This window comes from Humulus lupulus, chromosome X (genome assembly GCF_963169125.1).
Source record: "Humulus lupulus chromosome X, drHumLupu1.1, whole genome shotgun sequence".
NCBI classification, from domain to species: Eukaryota; Viridiplantae; Streptophyta; class Magnoliopsida; order Rosales; family Cannabaceae; genus Humulus; species Humulus lupulus.
Window position 1 is genome coordinate 159,570,411 of NC_084802.1, and position 14,408 is coordinate 159,584,818.

A 14,408-nucleotide genomic window follows, 5' to 3' on the forward strand; every position below is an offset into this window, starting at 1 on the left:
AAAAAAGTAAGTTAGCTTACCGTCATGGCCATGCCCAATGAAGACTCCAGCACGCCCACCGGGCTCAGTGTCTCGATGGCCCGGAGCTCCTTCTCGGTGAACCTGTATATGTGGCTGACAGCGTAGTTCACTGACTCATACACCGTTCCCCGGAAGGCCTCAGGGATCTTCTCCAGGTCCTGGGGATTGATTGGGATGCGTACATCGGAGGGTACAACCGCCGAAGTCCCGAGCTCCGTTCCTGCGTCTCGGGCGGCGGCTGGAGCTCGCAGAGGGGGTGGAGGAATGTTGCTTCCCCCTGCAGCAAGAAGAATCGCTCCCGTGACCTGGGCAGCCGGGGTTTGCTCCTTCTCCTTTGCCAGAGACTTGGTGGGGACCCCAGCGGCGTTCTTGGACGTCCGGGGCCTTTTCATTTTTGGCCCAGCTGAGGGGTTCCCCCCAAAGATCGCACCTCGCAGGCTCTCCTCGGGCTAAGACATCTCTTCTGTCAAAACAAAAACATGGTTAGTACGAGTTAGCAACCATACAGATACAAGAAACAAAGGGGTAAAGATAAAAAGTATATGAATACTAAGGGAATCCTACCCCGCGAGCTCAAAGAAGAATCTAAGTCGATTACTTCCCGAACTGGCGCAGGTTCTGACTCTGAGGCTGACTCAGGGCTAGATTCCTCTACGTATTGCCTAAGGCCCGGAGCTACGACACCCCTCCGGAGTGATGGCCATGTCCGAAGGTTAGTCCCATACTCCTCGAATAGGATCGACCTAAAGGCTAGGGTATTATCTACTACTACGGTACCCCTAGGCCGGCTATCTAGGTAGTCCAGCACAAGCCGGTCGACACAATGGAGCAGGGTGGTATTCAGGTCCAAATCACTTCGGTGACGATGGACGAGCTGCCTAGGATTGAACCTAGCCAGCCGGGGGTCTGCTGTGGCCCTATCTAGACTCCTAAATATGTAAGGGTTACCTTGGCCAGAAGGAGCCGCGGCTGCTCCGGATTGGATCCTCTCCTCGCCCGTCCTCTGGGAGACCTCCAGGGCCCGCTTCCTATTCCTCACGAGGGGAACTTTGTCGCCCTCATCCTCCTCATCTTCATCTCCCGCGACCTCCTCCACGATGACGGGTCTGGTGTCGCGGACTGGGGGAAGCCCCCGGGGCCTCCTGAGGTTTAAAGTCTGATTTGGGAAAATCAGCTTGCAGGCTATCATCATCTCGTCTGTTACGAGCACACTGTAATCTTTCTCGCTGGGGGGCAAGCCCACCAGCGTCTCTTATTGGGCCCCGAGGGTCACAGATTTCTCTGTCCTCGCAAAGATGGCTGCAGGATTAGTCAAAGTCAGAAAGGGGTACGGGAGGAGCTAAAACGACACTTAACTTACAAGCTAAGGATGAAAAACACTTACGAGGACGATTGAAGTAGTGGAGCTCGCAATTCCTGAACCCCGTCGACATGAAGAATTGATCCTTGAAGTCGTTGGGGTGGCTGGGCAGCTCGATGACCGCATCCATATTGGGGAATCGGGTTAAGTAGTAAAACCCGTCGCCTCGCCCCCGCTGATCCGGACTGGCCTTGAGGCAGAAAAAGTATAAAATGTTCGCTGGAGTGGGGACCTCCCACTCGTGCTTCAAAAATAAATATCTCAACCCCGCCAACAACCGATAAGAGTTGGGGGGGAGCTGAAATGGTGCCAACCTCACATAATTGAGGAAGTCCGCGAAATACTGGTCCAGCGGGAGGAATGCCCTCGCCTTGAAATGCTCGCCGCTCCAGGCCGCGAATACCTCGTCGAGCGGCGCGCAGCTCCGCTTGCCTTCTGCGGGAGGTCGGGCCACCACAGATGTTCTCCCCAGGGCGATGTTGTGAGAGAGAAAGATTTTGTTGATCTTCGCCTGGTCGGTGACCTTTGAGACGATCCTCTCCGCCTCAAAGAAGGCATCGGGGGAAACCTCGACCTCCTGCTCCACCACCGGCCCAAAGTTGGGGATTGGGGAGTCCGGCATCACCGCCTTTCCTTTGTCCTGCTGTGAGGCTGAGCTACTGACGGTCTTCTTGGGAGCGTTCCTTTTCGGTGCCATCTGGTCGCCTAACGAACAAAAGAAAATATTTCAGAAAAGGTGACCCAAGCGTGAGGAAAAATCAAATGTTATTTGCACGAGCTGAGGTAAGCCCAGCTCGTGGAGAGTGGGACCACGCGGTTCAATGAACACGCGCCTGTGCTCCCAACAAATCCCAGATTACTCGGAATTCATGTGTCAGGAGGCTCAGGATAAAATTTGCCTTGGGGGGAAAGTTTCGATAGGCAAGGAGGGCAAAACCGCCTATGAGGCGTGTCCCCTAAGCTACCCGATTTTGCACCCAAAATATGTCAAAAATCCTACCCAGAAATCGTCCCCAGAAAAAGCATCCTGTAAACCATACTCTTAAGTGATTTCCTACAGCAAAAACACCCTAACCTAAAAAGCTTTCACCCTTCGTATCCACAAAACCCAGTAAACCCTTACATGCGGCTACAGTAAAATATTTACCTAAGCTACAGTGAAATATATTTTCAAAACACACATGGTCAGGAAACTTACAGTGTTTGACTGGGAGGTGGATGAAGGTATCGCCTAGGTGAAAGCTTTGCCGGAGTATTGGCTTCCAATGCTTTGAAGAAATCCTTACGTCTGAGCTTCTTGAACGATGAGTGTAGCAGTCACAGAGAAGAGGGTTTTTTCTTCTGAGATGAAGAGAGAAGGAGAGAAGTTTTGATAAAGTTGAAATGAAAGGGTGGCCCATGCGTAGGATGGCCACCCCTTTTTATATACGTGAAGGGTCACGTGTAGAGGGTCGTTGGATGGCCCTGATGAGGGATCCGAGGCCCTCCACTCGAAATACGAAACGACGGCTGGGCATAGGCTAGGCCATTAATTGCGGTTCTCGTAAGACATACCATCACCAACCATGATGTTCCACGTATCAGGCACCTGCGTAAGAGGTGGAATGTGAAGAGTTCATGGGGAAGCCTAAAAGCCCCTACTGTGGTCTTATACGACGTGGTATACCACGAGCAGGGGCTTGGGGGGCAGATGTACGCCCTGATTTTCCCACGTGCTGATTAGCAAGCTGAGCTGGGACCTAATCATGATTATCTCATGGACATCCCCAAGACCAGAGCTTCCGTCATAAGGTCGTACCTCCTTAGCTCGAGGTAACCCAAGGGTTCGCCAAGATTGCCTAAGACCTGAGTCCGGACTCTGAAGGCCGAAGGTCGAGCTGGATATGGAGACTATGACCCTTTGTAAAGTCAACACACGCAAGGTAAACTTGCATATATCAGACATCACGTGTCTGATATGCCCCTGACTTCTCGGACACGCAGCAGGAACGTGCATATTCAGACACCCACGACTGGGTTGGGCCGTGCGGCCCATTATCTCCTTACCTATCGATTTGACCACACTTATGTGTCAGGTTTAGGAATTAATCACGAATGTCACAGAGTTGATATGATAGGTAAGAAGGTCACGAGATGACCTTCTTACCAACTCCCAGGTTCCTTCTCCTATAAATATGGAGACCCTGGGAGTTGATAGGGGTTGGATGATCTCTTGTAAGAAATATCCTGTAATCATATACCTAGAATAGAGCAATAATATTGGCTAGTGGAGTAGAAGGATTTTAACCTTTGAACCACTTAAAAACCATGTCTTGAGTCACCTTTCCATTTCCTAAGGTCATATATCTGTTTCGGTTCATTATTAGCACTGATCCCTTTCTCTTCCTTTCTTAAATTACCTGTTAGCGAAGAACCGCGTCAACACTTTGTTTCTAGGATTTTGCAGGCACGCTTTTATCCAAGTGGAGGGTGTGCATGATGACGCTCGGACTGATCCCTATCATGTCTCCATGGGACCAGGCGAACACATCTAGATTTTCTTGCAGAAACCTAATCAGCTCCGCCTTTCTCTTGCTACATAGATTTTTCCCGAGCTTCACCACCTTCGAGGGGTCTTGTGGGTCGATATTTACCTCCTCGAGCTCTTCGATGGCCTAAAGCTCGGATCTATCCTCGCCTACTCTGGGGTCGATATCATTATTTAAGATGATATCCTCCCCTCTGGCATTCTGAGGTTTTTCAATCTCGGGACTAGGCACAGTTTCCTGAGATTCCTCACTCCCGCCCTGGATGGTCATCGTCTACTGCCCGGGTTTTGATTTTCCCTTCATAGAAATGCTATAGCATTCCCTAGCAGCGAGTTGATCACCTCGGACCGTGCATATCCCTGTGGAAGCGGGGAATTTTAGCGCAAGGTGGCGGATGGAGGTTATGGCTTCAAACGCTATCAATGTAGGTCGGCCCAAAATAGCATTGTACGCGGCGAGACAATCGATGACCACAAACTCGAGGAGTTTTGAGACAGTCCGGGGTCCCTCTCCCAAGGTGATCACTAGCTCGATTGTTCCTATTGTTGCCGACCCTTATCCAGAAAATCCATATAGCATCATGGAGGTGGCTTTCAACTCAGTGACAGATAAACCCATCTTTTTTAGCGTAGACCTAAACAGCAGGTTCACCGAGCTCCCATTATCGACCAGTATCCTCCTAACTCTCCGGTTGGCGAGCTGAGCGGCTATGACCAGAGGGTCGTTATGGGGGAACTGGACGTGACTGGCATCTTCCTCGGTGAATATGATTGGTTGCCTCTCCAGTCGTTGCTATTTGGGTAAATGCTGCTCTGGGACGAACTCCACTCCATTAAGAGCTTTCAGTTCGTTGACATATCTCTTCTGGGCACCTCTGCTCATGCCGGCCAGATGGGGCCTCCGGAGATCATGGAGATCTCTCCTCCTATCACATGAGGAGGGGTCCCCTGATTTATCCGAGACCCGGGCTGACTTATCAGAGCTTCTGGAGCTAGTTGACCGGCGAGAACTCTATTCCGCGCATACTGAGCCAAGGGTCCAGCTCTGATGAAAGTCTCGATCTCATCCTTCAGATGCCTACAATCGTCAGTGTTGTGGCCAATGTCATTGTGGAATCGACAAAACTTGGAGGGGTCTCGGTAGCCTTCTGGTGCTTCAAAGGCTCCAGCTTCTTCCAGGGGAGTTTGCTAGGAAAATGTTCTCCCTAGTGTTTGTGAGCTCGGTATAAGTCACGTAGACTGGCTTATACTTTTCTGCAGGCTTGTTCTTCTTCGGGTCGTGCTGGCCGCCCTCGCTGCTCCCTTTTCTCTTACCTCCACCAAATTGGTTATTCTGTGTAACAGTTTGGGTCACTGTCATGACATCCATTCCCACTCCAGCGGGCTGATCAAAGGCTTGGCTGGTTTCCGCGGCCGATGCTTGCGCCTCCTCCAGGTTTATCCATCCCTGGGCCCTATTTAGGAATTCATTCACGGTACTGACACCTTTTCTCTTAATCTCTTCCCAGAGTCCGCCTCCAACGAGGATCCCAATCCTCATGGCCATAAGCTTGGAACTATCATCTGCGTCCCTGGCTCAAGCCGCGACATTTGTGAATCTGCTCAGGTAAGCTTTCAAAGGTTCATCGGGCTATTGTCTTACGTTTTCCAGGGTGTCAGCTTTGACGCGGGCAGCCTGAGAATCTCGGAATGCCCTCTTAAAGTCGGCAGAAAAGGTTTTCCACGAGCTGATGGACTTCTTTTTATTCTGTTTGAGCCATTGCCTGGCCAGCCCAGTCAAGGTGGAAGGAAATATTAAACACCTCAGCTCGGGACCAATGTTGTGGGCCATCATCAGGGTGTTGAACATACCCAAATGATTTTACGGGTCCTTGTCTCCATTGAACTTGGACAAGTGAGGCATACAGAAACCAGGTGGATACACCGTGGCTGCTATACCGGGGGCGAAGAGCTCGAGTTCGTCCCCCGAGTCGTACTCATCTTTTTCTTTTTCCGATAAGAGCTTCCTCATCAGCTCCTCCATCTAAGCTAGATGCTCCAGGGCTTGGTCCTTGCTTCCTTGGTTGTTCTAGGGCTGTTCAACAGCTCCAGTTCCATTGTACGCGTTAGGCGGGTTATGGTCCCTCCTATCTTGAGATAGGTTATGTGGGACATTCCCACTGTCACGTACTTCTGACAGACCCTCCCCTTGGTGAGCACGACTACCATTTCTAGCTAGGTCTCCCCTCTGAGAGTTGAGGCGATCTCGGAGGTCGGCCCGAGGGGTGGCCCGAGGGATTTGAGCCGAACTCAAACGATGGTGCAGGTCTTCGCCGGATATGCCACTTCGATGACTCTCGATCTAGTAACTTCCATTTGAAAAGCTCGGAGCCTGCCGCTGAGGGTGAGGATCCGGGATTTCCCCGTGCGCTCGGCTGCGATGGGAAGGTCCGACGGAAGGAGGATTTCTCCTGCTCCCATGAGCCAGAATGTCTCAGACTGGATGGGGAGGAGATGGGTATCTTATTGGTGATGGGGGATGTCTAACTGCTGACGCGATCCTAGTCCTGTCAGGGCGGATTAAGCTAGGTCGCGGCCGCTCCGCTTTACCATCCCTCGCATCCTGCGCTCGGCGGTCTGATCGTGGTGCAGGACGGCTGGCCGGGGCGGGCTATCATCGCGAGCCCTCCCTGGATCTCCTTTGCGAGCTGCCTCGAGCCCTCCTGGGTGCACTCGAGGGTGGAACTGAGCTAGGAGTTGAGGTCCGGACCGATCGGCTGAATTGCTAATCGGCCCTAGGAAGTTCCTCAAATACAGTTTCCTGGTGGTGTGACGTGGGAGTAGAATTTGATGTCGACGGTCTGACCGACCGACTGGGTCTGGACCGGATACCCCGGGGGGACTCATGAGTCCCACCATGCCTCTTTCTGATGTTAGCGTCGGTTGTAAGAGGGAGTAATCGGGCCAGAACTTCTTCGATCTGCTTGTTTGCTTTCGCCAGCTGACTCCTCAACTGTGCATTTTCCATTTCTACCACCGTGTAGAAATCCGGGTTCAGATTGGGCGACCGACGAGCCAAACTTCCAATGTCATCTTGGCCCATTGGCTGCTTTCCCGGTCACTGCTGAACCTCAGGGTTTTGCTCATCGGATATGACGGCATGGTGGGCCTCCTGCCCATCGCATTGATCTGCTTCGTTACCATGCCTTGAGTGAGTAACCACCATGATTGGGTTTTTTGCATTAGCACCAATCTAAAATCCTCTCAATGAAAGCACCAAACTGTTGACGCGGTTCTTTGGCAACAGATAATTATATGAATAAACGGGATGGATTGGTGCTTAATGATGAACCATAATATGTAATTATTTATATTCCAAACTAGTGAAAATAGTATATGGGGAAGGTTATAACTCCTTTTCTTTTAGGTGGTTCAAAGGTTAAAATCCCTCTAGTCCACCAGTCAATATTATTGATATATCTCTCGTATTCCTTATAGGGTGTTTCTTAACAAATTAGAAGCCAACCCTTTGCAATGCCCAGGGTCTCCATATTTATAGGGAGAGGACACCTGGGTGTTGGCAAAGGGGGTCATCCCGTGACCTTACTCGTCATGTCACTTCTGTGACACTTATGATTAATTCCTAAAACCTGATAATGAAGTGTTGTCTAATCAATAGGTAATGGAGATAATGGACCGCATTGCCCAAACCAGTCGTGGGGTGCCTGAACACGCACATTTATGCTGCGTGTCCGAGAATTCAGGAATGGAGTAGACAAGTGATGTCTGATATGCGCACGTTTACATTGCGTGGTTGACTTTATAAAAGGTCGGAGATGTCAGCTCCAGGTCGTACCTCGAGCTTGATGTAGTCCCAGCTCGTGGTGCCCACACTGCCGACCTGATGCCTTCGAGTAGTCTTACTAAACCTATGACTACCTCGAGCTAAAGAGGTAGAGACTCCTAACAGCAGCTCCGAGTAGGTGGCTTCCACGTGGCTAATAGGATTATGCCCTTTTCCAGATCGCTAATAACCCGTGGATGTTTAGGGCGTACACAAATAAAAACAAAATAAAAGAAAATAAGCTAGAAGAGGAAACTTACCTTTTTCTTTCATTAGGCTGTTTGGGCTAGGTTAGAATAAAGATGGAAGGAAAGAAGAGAAGAAATTTTTGCTCCTTGGGACCAACGGCTAGTGAGAGAGAGAGAGAGAGGCTGTCGAATTCTAGAGAGAGAAGAAGGAGGAAAAAATGTGGAGAAGGAGAGAAAGAAAAAGGAGAAGAGGAAGAAGGGCATTCGAAGTTTCTAAGGCATAGGTTTGGGTTGTGATTTTCTTTTTCTCTTCTTCTTGGTTCTAAGTTTAATGGAAGTTCTTGGTGAATACTAGGTTCTAATCTCACAAGAGCATAGGGGTTATGGTTTAGGGTTTCGGCCTACAGGGTAAGAGTGCTTTGATTTACTAATGTTGATCTATTTGGGATTTTTGTTTGTTTGGTCTAATGAGTTGGTGGTGATAATAAGGTGTTGGAGGATAGCAAACAAGAGGGTGACCATAATTATTTTTTGAGTTCATTGATTTCTATCAATGGAGGTAATGGAACCTCTATCCTTGATTTGGTTTTTATTGTTGTAACCTTTATATATATATATACACTCATGGTATGTGTGTATTGGATTGCTTGTTGATGTATGGTGTTATGTCAATCTCTTGTTATGAATATTTGTTTTGATCTTAAAATCGTAAGCATGGTGGTGTTGATGTTATGATGCCTAAGGTATTTCCTATGATTTGATGCTATGTTTGGTTTGGCTTAAAGGTTCTATGTGTAAGCATGCAAGGGTTTTGATTATTTTGGCTTGTAGAGTTTCGGCCTAGGGGTGATTACTCAAGTATGTTAGATCATATTTATGTGTTCATGTCAAATGTAATCTTAGAAACATGATAGGTTGTTTGCAAGATTTTAAAAGTTTTCCCTTAAAAGATGTTGATATATATATGCTAGGTTTCATGTGAAAGTAAATGTGGATTTTGTATTTTTATGTTAATGTTTTAGAGGGTTTTAGGGGGATTTATTGATGCATGATGGTTAATTTGTTGATGTCACCTACACTTATTAGAAACATGTTAGGATAATTTGGAAAATGAAAGAAATTGTCTTAAATCTTGTATAAATTGATGTATTGGTAATACATGAAAATTCACATTTGAGTTTTTGAAAGCATGAGTTTGAAATGAATTTGATGACGAATATTGGTTGCTGATTTTGTGTATAAAGGATATGAAACATGATGAAAATAATGATTTGCATGCATAAATGTTTTTGCAAGTGCTATGATGATTTTATGAAATTAAAAGGGTATTCTAATTTACATTAAAATGATATTTTTACTCAAATAAATACCTACAGTATTTTTATATATATATTTTTAGAGAAAATATGAGTTTTAATTCCAAGATGGTAATTTTTGAAGGTTTATTTTATTGCTTGTGTTATCCAATAAATTAGCATTTGTGACGTGGCAAATAATCTCTTGACACGTGGCTGACACCTGGAGCGTCTGCTAGAGTATCGACCAGGAGACACGCCAGAAGCAGGACAGACTTGTTTTTACCACGACCAGACTGGTCGGTGGTTCCGCTGGCAAAGCAACATTTATGGAAAGATCTTATGTATCCCGAATTTATTTCATGCAATCTTCTGAATATCCCATGATTCAGGGGATAATATCTGTAACAATATTGGGCAACCCTCCATGAGCCTATAAAAAGCAGGAGATGGCTCATGGGAAGGGACCTTTTGGAGCCCGGAAATCATAGAAATATAGAAATTATCTGTGAAAACTAGTATTGTTTATGAGGAGTGTTGAAACTCATTGAGCCCAAGCTCTCTGATCACACTTTTGTTCCCATATCAATATCATTCTAAGTGGACGTAGGTCATTACCAGATTCTGGGGCCGAACCACTATAAATTACTGTGTTTTCTTTACTTTTGTCATTACGTTATTATCTATACATATTCGTCTATATCATTCATATTTTGACTCCGTGTCAGTTGGCTAAATCGAGGGTCAACATTCTGGTGCTTTCATTGAGAGGGCGACTCATCATTGTTGATAAAACTAATGGCGAAAGCAGGGAAGAAAGCTGCTCAGACCGCCGCCGCTGCACCGTCGAATCCGCCGCCTCCTCCTCCCCCTGCAAGCATGGCGGAAGATGAGCCGCAACTAGATTTTGAAGAGGAGGAAATGGACGATGCGACTTTGAGGAGCACCTTGGGCACGTTGCAGGAAGAGCTGGCTAGTCTGAGAGCCAATCAAGAGACTGCCGCAGAAGCTATGGCAAGGCAGCAGTAGGAACTTGATCGTCAGAGGGCGGAGTTAAGCGAGAGACAAGCGGAGGTGGATCGCCGCCAGACTGAGGCCATGGCAGCCCTTGAAGCGGCCTTGCTGTTGGCCAGAAATCAGGTCGCGCCTGCCTCGCAGCCTAATCAACCTGAAACTGGGCCACCCCAGGGAGGTCCCAATCCTAGCCCACCGGTCCATCCTTCAAGTCCGCAAAGGCCTGAACAGCCCCAGATGCCCCATGACGACGTCCCACTGGACCCCGAGGCAGATCCACCATCCCACGCTGCTCGAGGTAATCCCCCGCAGCAAAGGCAGAATAGGGCCGAGCGACAGCCTCGTAGTCCTAGACGCCGCGAGAATGATGGGCCACACCAAGCGAATAGGGGTCACTACCCTCCTGGTAACAGGAGAGACTCGGAGTTAGGCTCTGCGGTCCGTGGATCCCAACAGCATGATAATGCACGGGGACATCGCGACCAGCGCAGGCCACCCCCTAACGCTCGGGGTGTTTCTGCCAGAGACGGGAATAGAGGGAACAACCAGTCTTACCATAGCCAGTCAAAGTTCAAAGATGGCCACGGCTACAACGAGGCTGACTCAGGAAAGAACAATGCTGATGGGAGGAACGGAAATAAAGGCAAGAGCAGGAGCCAAATACCTCAAGATGATCAGCCAAATAGACAAGATGCTGGGGGGCAACCCCGGCAAAATAATGTCTTCAACCGGCTCGGAGATAGCGAGCAACGGAGAAGAGAGGAAGATCTAAGAGACATACTCAATGATCGTCGAGAGAAGCATGGTGAGAACATCCCCCCAGCAGCAGAGACCGTAGCTATTCCTACTGCCTTGCAAGCCCAGATAGATGCACTAAATCAGGCTGTGCAACAATTGGTCGGAGGAAGAACCTCTTATATTGACCATGATAGAAGAAAAGGCACTCCATTTATCCAAAGAATAGCCAACGCAGAGACTCCCAGCAAGTTCAAGATGCCCACGCTCCCGAACTTTGATGGATACGGAGATCCCGTCTCGCATGTGAATAAGTTTGAAATCCAGATGGACATTCAGAAGGTGTCCGAAGACGCTCGGTGCAGGATCTTTCCTGCAACACTTTCTGAAGCCGCGCAGGAATGGTTCTTTAAGTTCCCACCTGCAAGCATAGTTTCCTGGGAAATGTTCGTAAGGGAGTTCTACGGACAGTTCTACGCAGGTCGTGTCCACCCGACCGAAGCAAACCAACTGGTTGAGATCCGCCAGCAAGATGGAGAATCACTAAAAGATTACATCCAGCGCTTTATGCGAGCGGCAGCCGGAGAAAAGACAGTCGGGGACAAAGGAAAAATGATGGCTATAACCGCGGGAGTGAGGCGCCGTTCGCCCCTATGGAAAAGTCTTCGTAAGGATGGGGTCAGAACCACCCAGGAATTCTTAGACCGAGCTGATCGGTATATCAAACTCGAAGAAGCCATTGCCGATGATGGAAAATCCTCGAACAAGGGCAAGAAGGCTGCCGAACCCGCCAAAGCCGCCAATGGCACCAAACCAAATGGCAACGGCAAGGGCAACAGAAACGGCAACGGTAATGGCAAGAATGGTGGGAAACGGCAACACAATGAGCCTTCCACCTCCGACAATAAACGAGCCAAGGGTAATCGTTATGAACCTAGGTTCACTAACTACACTGCCCTCGTTGAGTCTCGAGGAGAGGTTTACCAGGCCACAAGCTCTAGTGTGCCCTACAAGAAGCCTGGGCCCATTCGAAAAGACATTTCGAAAAAAGACACTACCAAATTCTGTCGTTACCATAACGACTATGGACATGACACTAATGAATGCAACCAGCTAAAAGATGAAATCGAGTTCCTCATTAGACAAGGACACTTGAGAAGATACGTACGGGCCTCGGGAACTTCCCAACGAGAAGCTCCAGGTGGCAACGAGCAGACGTCCACACGCCAACGCTCGTCGCCATTACAGCCTGCCCCCGTAGCCAGAACACTTTTAACCATCTGTGGAGGCCCACACCTCGCTGGAAATAGCGGAAAGGCTAGAGAACGATATGCTCGAACTCTGCGCCACGACCAGGACATCGAGATGATGACTGTGGAGGACCGAGCGCCGAAAAAGGCCCGCTCAGAGGAGTGCGGGATAACCTTCTCTGAGGGCGATGTCCAACACGTCCGGTTCCCACATTCCGATCCGCTGGTCGTGGATATCCAAATGGCCAATATGATGGTAAAAAGAGTACTGGTCGATACAGGGAGTTCAGTGAACATTCTGTATAAATCAACGCTGGAGCGCATGAAGCTGTCCGTGAAGGACTTGGAGCCCTGCAATCAAACCATATACGGCTTCTCTGGAGAAGGACTCGCACCAGCCGGAATGATCAAACTCCCAGTAACAACGGGTACAGCGCCTGCCTCAAGGACATTACTCGCCACTTTTGTAGTGGTCGATTGTCCTTCAGCGTATAACGCCGTTATTGGAAGACCCATACTGGTTGAACTAAGGGCAATCATCTCCATGTGGCATCTAGCCATGAAATTCCCAACGGACGCAGGAGTAGGATGCGTTTTGGGAAACCAAAGGGAGGCCAGGGAGTGCTATAACGCCTCGATAACAAAGGCAAAAAGTGGAGCATCGAGGAGCGCTACTCCAGAACGATTACAGATGACGGGAGACAAACAAACCCAATCAGGTGGAAAAGTCACCAAATAGGGTGTTGCCCAAAGTGAGGATATAGATTTGGATCCTCGCTTTGGGGATTTTGAAGAAAATGTTGGACCCGTCGAGGTCCTGGAGGAGGTCCATCTCGATGAAAAAGACCCGACTCGAATCGTAAGGATTGGGAAGAATTTAGAACCTACCGCGAAACAGGCGCTGGTGGAATTCTTGCAAGAGAACCAGGGAGTTTTCGCCTGGTCACATAAAGACATGGTCGGAATAGACCCTGCGGTGATCAGCCATGTCCTGAACATAAACAAAGTCTTTCCACCGGTGCAACAAAAAAGAAGGCTGCTCGATAAAGACAGATCAAGAGCCTTGAAAGAAGAAGTCGAAAGACTTAAAGAAAATGGGTTCATCAGGGTGGCGTTTTATCCATCATGGGTCTCCAATCCGGTGTTGGTCCCCAAGCCTAACGGCAAATGGCGGACCTGTGTGGATTTTACAGACCTCAATAAGGCCTGCCCAAAAGACTGCTTCCCACTCCCGAGGATCGACCAGCTAGTCGATGCAACCGCTGGGCATGAGACCCTTTCGTTCATGGATGCGTATTCAGGCTACAATCAGATCAGCATGCATCCCCCTGATGAGGATCATACCAGCTTTCGGACCGATACGGGCTTATATTATTACAAAGTAATGCCCTTTGGACTGAAAAACGCAGGTACAACTTACCAACGATTGGTCAACCACATGTTCAAGGAGCTGATCGGAGTAAGCATGGAAGTATATGTGGATGACATGCTGGTAAAGTCCAAGAAGGCTGAAGGACATGTGAAGGATTTGCAAAGGTGCTTTGATGTGTTAAACAAGTACCATATGAAGTTGAATCCCCTCAAATGTTCCTTTGGAGTCGGGTCAGGAAAGTTTTTGGGATTTATAGTGAATTCAAGGGGAATCGAGGCCAACCCCGACAAGATAAAAGCCCTGATCGATATGAAGTCGCCAGAAAAGATCAAGGTTGTCCAAAGCCTGACCGGAAGGATAGCTGCCCTTAGTAGATTCATCTCAAAATCAACTGACAAGTGCGTTCCATTCTTCAATCTACTTAGGGGAAATAAAAAGTTTGAATGGACGGAAGACTGCGAGCAAGCATTCCAGACAATAAAGGCTCATATGTCGCAACCTCCTATCCTATCAAAACCAATGGAAGGAGAGACTTTGTATATTTATCTGGCGATTACCGAAGTTGCTGCTAGTGCGGTACTGATACGGGAAGAAGAAGGCGTGCAGAAAGTTGTTTACTACGTCAGCAAAAGGCTGATCGGTGCAGAATTAAAATACCCACCGATCGAAAGATTAGCGTATTGCCTAATTCTAGCTTCCCGAAAGTTGCGACCGTACTTCCAAGCCCATCCTATCACGGTTTTGACTGACCAGCCCCTTCGGCAGGTCCTCCAAAAACCTGAGGCGGCTGGACGACTGTTAAAATGGGCGGTCGAATTGGGAC